This window comes from Microtus oregoni, unplaced genomic scaffold, assembly GCF_018167655.1.
Source record: "Microtus oregoni isolate MIOR12 unplaced genomic scaffold, Mior012 000000F_ref0000247, whole genome shotgun sequence".
NCBI lineage: Eukaryota > Metazoa > Chordata > Mammalia > Rodentia > Cricetidae > Microtus > Microtus oregoni.
The window spans coordinates 88,707,918-88,716,564 of record NW_024543059.1 but is presented as its reverse complement, the minus strand read 5'-3'; positions in this window follow the sequence as shown (position 1 = coordinate 88,716,564).

The following is an 8,647-nucleotide window of genomic DNA, read 5'->3' as shown; positions in this document are numbered from 1 at the left end:
AGGTCTTAGGACTAGGAGACTATATACACGTCTTGAGCACTCGTTAGTCACTTATTCTCAGCACTTGGATCATATGTAAGTCTATTTATTAACCATCTTTCCCTACAAAGACTCATTTCCCAGGCTGAGGCTTTCATAAGGCTGTAAGCATATACATATTTATAAGGCAGTTTGATAACATATTTACTTAGTGAAAAATGGTAGTGTGTTTACCACCTGGATACTTATATCTCCCAGCCACAGGCTTTTGATCAGGTTGATAGCTTCTTGTATGTATTCCCTAGTATGGTATATACCTCAAAACCAATAAGTTATTTTTTGTGATTTTTTCATATATTTTTCCATTTAAAAATTTATACTTTCTCCCCTCCACCTATTCCCCTCCCACTCCCCCACTCACCCTCCTCCCTCCCCCTGCTTCCTTAAGAGAGAGGGTATCCTCTTCAATTTCTTTCTTCATTGCCTTAAAGTTCTTCTCAAACAGATCTTTCACTTCCTTGGTTAGAGTTACCCAAAGATATTTTATGCTGATTGTGGCTATCGTGAATGGTGAAGCTTCTCTGATTTCCCTCTCTGCTTCCATATCCTTTGTGTATAAGAGGGTGACTGATTTTTTGGAGTTGATCTTGTATCCTGCCACATTACTAAAGGTGTTTATCAGCTGTAAAAGTTCTTTGGCGGAGTTTTGGGGGTCGCTTATGTACACTATCATATCATCTGCAAATAACGAAAGTTTAACTTCTTCCTTTCCAATACGAATTCCCTTGATCCCATTATGTTGTCTTATTGCTATTGCTAGAACTTCAAGCACTATATTGAAGAGGTATGGCGAGAGTGGACAGCCTTGTCGTGTTCCTGAGTTTAGCGAGATGGCTTTGAGTTTCTCTCCGTTTAATTTGATGTTAGCTGTCGGATTGCTGTATATAACTTTTATTATATTTAGGTAGGACCCTTGTATCCCTAATCTCTCCAATACTTTTATCATAAATGGATGTTGAATTTTGTCAAGTGCTTTTTCAGCATCTAATGAAATGATCATATGGTTTTTTTCTTTCAGATTATTTATGTGATGGATTACATTGATAGATTTTCGTATGTTGAACCAGCCCTGCATCTCTGGGATGAAGCCTACTTGATCATAATGTATAATTTTTCGGATGTGTTCTTGGATTTGGTTTGCCAGTATGTTGTTGAGGATTTTTGCGTCGATGTTCATGAGTGAGATTGGCCTGTAATTTTCTTTCCTGGTTGAGTCTTTGTGTGGTTTTGATATCAGGGTAACTGTAGCTTCATAAAAGGAATTTGGTTTCTATATTGAGGAATACATTAAGGAGTATAGGTATTAGGTCGTCTTGGAAGTTCTGGTAGAATTCCGCATTGAAACCATCTGGTCCTGGGCATTTTTTGGTAGGGAGGTTTTTGATAACAACTTCTAATTCTTCGCGACTGACAGGTCTGTTTAGATTGTTCACCTGGTCCTGGTTTAACTTTGGTAAATGGTATTTATCTAAAAAAGTGTCCATTTCTTTTACATTTTCCAGTTTTGTGTTATACAGGCTTTTGTAGTATGATCTAATGATTCTCTGAATTTCCTCTGTGTCTGTGGTTATGTCCCCCTTTTCATTTCTGATCTTATTAATTTGAGTATTCTCTCTCTGCCGTTTGATTAGTTTGGATAGGGGTTTATCAATCTTGTTGATTTTCTCCAGGAACCAGCTTTTTGTTTCATTGATTCTTTGGAATGTTTTCTGTGTTTCTATTTTATTGATTTCAGCCCTCAGTTTGATTATTTCCAGTCTTCTACTCCTCCTAAGTGAGTCTGCTTCTTTTTTTTCAAGAGCTTTCAGGTGGGCTGTTAAGTCTCCAATATGTGCTTTCTCTGTTTTCTTTAAGTGGGCACTTAGTGCTATGAACGTTCCTCTTAGGACTGCTTTCATTGTGTCCCATAAGTTCGAGTATGTTGTTTCTTTATTTTCATTGAATTCAAGGAAGACTTTAATTTCTTTCTTTATTTCTTTCTTAATCCAGGTATGGTTCAGTAGTTGACTGTTCAGTTTCCATGAGTTTGTAGGCTTTCTGGGGGTAGCATTGTTGCTGAATTCTAACTTTAATCCATGGTGATCTGATAAGACACAGGTGGTTACTAATATTTTTTTGTAACTTTGTAAGTTAGCTTTGTTACCGAGTATGTGGTCAATTTTCGAGAAGGTTCCATGAGCTGCAGAGAAGAAGGTATATTCTTTCCTCTTTGGGTGGAATAATCAATAGATGTCTGTTAAGTCCATTTGCTTCATTACCTCCATTAATTCTCTAATTTCTCTGTTAGGTTTCTGTTTGATTGACCTGTCCATTGGTGAGAGCGGAGTGTTGAAGTCTCCTACTATTAGTGTGTGCGGTTTGATGGCTGCCTTGAGTTTTAGTAATGTTTCTTTTACGTACGTGGGTGCTTTTATATTAGGGGTATAGATATTCAGGATTGAGACTTCATCCTGATGGATTGTTCCTGTTATGAGTATAAAATGTCCCTCTCCATCTCTTCTGATTTATTTAAGTTTGAAGTCAAATTTCTTAGAAATTAGTATGGCCACACCTGCTTGTTTCTTAGGTCCATTTGCTTGATAAACCTTTTCCCATCCCTTTACTCTGAGTAGGTGCCTGTCTTTGTGGTTAAGGTGTGTTTCTTGTAAACAGCAGAATGTTGGATCCTGTTTTCGTATCCAATCTCTTAGCCTGTGCCTTTTTATAGGTGAGTTGAACCCATTGACATTAAGTGATATTAATGACCAGTGGTTGTTAACTCCGGTCACTTTTTTAGTAGTAGAGTTTGTGTGTTTCCCTTCTTTGAGTTGCGCTGGTGAAGGGTCTCTAGATGTCTGAGTTATTGTGGTCATTGTTGGACTCCTTGGTTAATGATTTTCCTTCCATTATTTTCTGTAAGGCTGGATTTGTGGCTACGTATTGTTTAAATTTGTTTTTATCCTGGAAAATTTGTTTTCTCCATTTATAGTGAACGAAAGCTTGGCTGGGTATAGTAGTCTGGGCTTGCATCCATGGTCTCTTTGTTTTTGCAGTACATCTATCCAGGACCTTCTGGCTTTCATGGTTTCCATAGAGAAGTCAGGTGTAAGTCTGATAGGTTTACCTTTATAAGTAACTTGTCCTTTTTCCTTTGTGGCTCTTAATATTCTTTCTTTATTCTGTATGCTTTGTGTTTTGATTATTAGATGGCGAGGGGATTTTTTTTTTTTGATCCAGCCTATTCGGTGTTCTGCATGCTTCTTGAACCTTCATAGGTACATCTTTCTTCAGGTTGGGAAAGTTTTCTTCTACAATTTTATTAAGTATATTTTCTGGACCGTTGAACTACACTTCTTCTCCTTCTTCTGCTCCAATTATTTTTAGGTTTCGTCTTTTTATTGTGTCCCATATTTCCTGAATGTTTTGTGATGAGAGTTTGTTGGACTTGCTGTTTTCTTTGATCAGTGCATTTATTTTCTCTATGTTATCTTCAGAATCTGAGATTCTTTCTTCTCTCTCTTGTATTCTGCTGGTTATGCTTGTTTCTGTAGTCTCTATTTGCTTACCCAGATTTTCCATGTCTAGCCGGCCCTCTGTTTGTGTTTTCTTCTTTGCCTCCATTTCAGTTTTCAAGTCTTGAACTGTTTCCATTATCTGCTTGATTGTTTTTCCTTGGTTTCCTAGGGTATCATTCACTGATTTACTCAAATCCTCAAACTTTCTGTGATACTTCTCTTCCATTTCTATAAGGGCATTTTTTATATGCTGTTTAAGGGCCTCTATCATTTTCATAAAGTCAGTTTTTTCTACTTCTTCGTGATTAAGGTGTTCATGTCCTCTTGTTGTGAGGTCGCTGGGTTCTGGTGGTTTCATGTTGTTTTTCAGATTGTTGGGTGAATTCTTGCATTGGCACCTGCCCATCTTTTCCTCCAAATGCTCCCCTATGGATCTTCTTTTTAAGGATCAGGTCTTCTTGCACACTGATGCACCTTCCCAGTGATGTCACTCCCCAGTGATGGTTCTCCTGGTATCCAGATTGGATCTCTGTGCTGCTTGGGTAGCTCGCAAACCAAGGGCCCACCCTGCTTGCTGCAGGCAGGCTATGGAGACAAAGGAACTACCACCCTCCCCTATGCCCTCCCGATTCGGGTGCGGTCCCAGCGCCCGAGCAGGCTGAGCTGGGAGGTGTAAAGCCCTATTTTCAAAGTCATTGCCTATTAGTGTATCTTGTAGTGTACTCTCTTCTTTTGTCTATAACTATTTTAGTGCTTTGGGTTTTATGCTGAAATCCTTGATTCATTTTGAGTTTATTTTTTTTCCAATCTGAGAGAACTATACAGTTCCATTCTTCTCCATATAGACATCTCATTTTTTAGTATTATTTAGTTATGAAGTTGTCTTTATTCTCTGTTTATTTCTTGAAGCCTGTCATAAAATATCAGGATGCTGTGGATTGGGTCCCGACTCGATGCCACTGTTCTATGTGTCTGTCTTTATGCAAATGTCATTCTGCTTTTAGTACCATGGCTATGGAGTACAGCTCCAAATTTTTAACTAGCTCTTACATTTAAATCAATTCATTCCTATTCATCTACTTTTGAAATGTGATCCATGGCTTACTCATGCTCTAGTGTCCTCCTTCTTAGATAGCTTGTGGCATCTTCTCCAACTCCACCCCTCTTCGTCTGAGTCCCTAGTTTGAGTCTTAAGTACAACCTTATCCTGCATTGTCATAGGCCAAAAGATATTTATTATCAACCAATGAGAGCAACACAAATTCACCGTGTACAAAAAAAAAAAAAAAAAAAAAAAAAACATTCCTAGCAATTTACAAAATACAACTTTCATATTCTGTGAAATTACACTTTTTATCAAGAGTTAACTTAGCATTTTTGGAAGAATATTTAAAACATATGTTTCTACATTTTTATCTTGATAATAAAATGTTTTACCTAAATAGTTATTTTTCTGTTACTTTATCAATAAATTGGTTTTAAGCTTCTATTTGGGACATGTGAAATATTTCGAGGAGTACCACTTTGGCTTTAGGGTGCTACCACTTTAATCATGGACATCAGGTTCTTCAAACTAAGGGCCACTCTTTCCAAACTTCTTTTTCCCTCAGATTAGGTGAAAAGGTAGTTTTCTTCATATTGTCAGTCCCCCATGTAAGAGCAGATGACAGCAAGTCACATATTTTCTCCAGGAAAATAAAATCACAGAATAATTACTGATTTATTTTTCTGACAAAACTTTTCAAAGATTGAGATTGCCACATCAAAGGTTGCAATGAAAACAGGATCCCCCATCATTTATCAATGGCTCTTTCTACATTTGTTTCACATAAAAGCTTGGGAATCTATTACTGACTTGCTGCAGGCACCCTCACCCACAGATGAATTCATTAACAGATAGCCAACTAGATAAATAAGTTTCTGAAACTTCTCATTATTAGGGAAAATAAAGAAAAGAAGAGACCAGGATTTATAATCAATTTTCAAAATTTGTCTTCTTTTTGGTTGGTTTTTGGGATGAGGGTTGTTTTTGCTAATTCCGTGTCTCCAAAATATATCCTCTGGTTCTTGGGAGATTTATTTTAGAAAAGAGAGTCAAGTGGGAAAGGAAAAAAAGTGAAATTAGGTCAACAATATTCATTTTTTTTTTTGGTTTTTCGAGACAGGGTTTCTCTGTAGCTTTGGTGCCTGTCCTGGAACTAGCTCTTGTAGACCAGGCTGCCCTCGAACTCCCATAGATCCGCCTGCCTCTGCCTCCCGAGTGCTGAGATTAAAGGCGTGCGCCACCACCACCAAGCAGGTAAACAATATTCTAATATTAAGAAAAGAATATCGAACTGTTAAATGGAGCTAAACAGAAACTGTTGCAATTATAAACAAAATGAACTAAAAAAGTAAATTGTACTTCCAAGGTCATTACCATGATTAAACTAGTTCCTGCAAATAATGCAATTATCTTAGTGAGTTCAGTGAAATATCAGTGTATTTATTCGGAATAACATTATTATCATCACTGTATTATTATCTTTTTTACCGGCTCTAGTCATACTGATGTAAACACTTGCTGTGTTCTCACCCTCAGAGTAAAAGTTTGACATTCTTCCATTATACGTATCATTTTAATATCTAAAAGTTCTCGGTTTCTCAGAATATTTTATGTGTTCCAGGAGAACAAACAATGATAAGAAATCATTTTACCCACAACTGTGCTGCATGTGTTCCCACACATTTTTCTTTATTTTGTTACTATCTATCACTTTAATTTTTCTTTTTAAAGATTTCTATCACAGACATACTGATGTTATATACACCTGCCTTCAGTGCCTTGACAATTAACTTTGAGACTCTTCTCATAGAAAATTGGTATATTTTAATGACTGCAAGGTATTAATAAAAGAAATGTAAATCCAAGTACTCTCATTTATTTTCTCATTTTTATTCTCTACTGGAGTCAAGCAATCTAAATAGCTGTAATTTTTGTCTTTCCGAGTGCTTGCAAAAATTTTCCCATGAATTAACTGTTTTATGTTTATACATTGAGAGTAGACTTCTTTCTGGTTCTCTGTGCTCTAAATAAAGGACAAGCACTGGTGGTATACAATCCTCCATAGGCAGGTTCCTTGATCTTTCTGAAGCCGACTCATAGGAATGGTATGTTGTAGTTTTTCTTAGATGTCCTTATCTAAGTAATTAAACTGGTTCAAAAAATTACTTGTGTGCTTAAAAGCTGTGTTTCCTAGCACTCAGGAAAATAATAGAAAATTTAGTTCAAAATGCAGCAAGATGAAACAGTTATTTCAGAGTGATTAATCAGCACAAGATTGGTAGACTAAAATAATGTAGAAATTTATCAAGCCAGTATTTCCAATGTATGATTTAATAATTATATACATCATAACATTTCAACAATTTAGTTGAGGGCCACAGGAATTTCCATCTATGAAGTAAAGAAGATGAAGAAAGAACAGAGAAAAAAATGAAAAGGAAACCAGAATGGTCCTTTTTGTTCCCAACAAACATCAGTGTAGAGAAAAATATTAAGAATTTTGCAACAACAACAAACAACTGTTTAGGCAATAGAAAGAAGAATTATAAGAGTGTCCAGCATCTGTTCAACTATGTTCATAGCAGCATTATTTCTAATAGCCAGAACCTGAAAAAAGCCTAGATGCCCCTCAACTGAAAAATAAATAAAGAAAATGTGGTACATTTAAACAACAGAGTGCTACTCAGCAGTAAAAGGCAAAGACACTTTGAAATTTGCATGCAAAAGGACTGAACTGGAAAAACACAGCCTGAGTGAGGTAACCCAGATCCAGAAAGAAGAACATGATGGGTACTCATTCATAAGTGGACACTTGCTGTAAAGCAAAGGATAACAAAACTGTAGTTCACAACCCTAGAGAAGCTAGGAAAAACATACATAGATTCACCTGGGAATGGAAAATATAAATGTAGAGCTCAATAAAAATTAATAAAAAAATAAGAAACGAAAAAGGAGTTAGCAAATAAGCTAGAGCTAATGAGCAATGCAGTGATTTAATTAATACAGTTTCTGTGTTCTTGGCAGCCAGGGACAAACAAGTGGCCCTACTCCAACACTCATTCCCAGGCTGACAGCTTCTGTGGCTTCAGAAACGCTAAAAGAATGAAAATCTCAATCAAGTTCAGACAGAATGCCATGTTCCAGTGTGTTATTGATTCTTATGGTCAGAGTGCCCAAGAAAATCCCATCAGGCCAAAGCTTCTACAGTTATTTTTCAATTTCTGGTATAACATAATGTTTATATTTTATCCTAATAGAAATTGTTTCTATGTCTAATCCTAGCATTCTTTTGTTCTTTGCCATATTACATCACAATGACTCTGCACAAACTAACTTTTCTACAAAGGGAGATCCTGACAGCACATTCTTTTATCATCATTCTACACCATTCTTTGTTCATCTATTTAAGTCCCTGCATAGTACAGAGATAACTTCAGCTGGTCTAACTCTGTTGCTGTATGTGTCTGGGTGTCTGAAACAGTTTGCAACCTGATCTGCGGCCAGCTCCTCTAGCCCATCAAGTCTTATTTATATTTTTAGTTCATTTTGTTTTTATTGTCTTGACCCTGAGTAAGTAGAGGGACAGATGTTTCAAGAATATCTCAGAGACTCACAGGAGAACTTTGGCTTCTTTATGTGTATCACAATCTACACGACATAAGGAAGACCTTCAAGTTGATAAGGAAATGGAGGAGGGGCACATTGCTCAAGACTTTTCTGTGGACAATGAGGAGCAGTATTCCTGGGAAAAGGCATTGACTCATAATGAGTATTCCAATAATAAAATATCCTGAACCTGAACCAATATTAGAAACCTCTCAAGCATGCAACACATGGAGATCAAAACCAAAAGTGTCAGAGTGACCATCATGCAGATCAGCCTTGCTGGATCTTTGTCAAGCAGCAGTGCTGGCTTTATGACTTTTGCTGTCCCCATCACATATGTCTGTGTGATAAGAGGAAAGACAATAACGTGAAAAGTACAAATGAATGATTCTTGTATGGTAATTAAACTTATTCAAGACTGATCTATCTTTATGCAATGATTGCAAACAAACAGAAATTGACA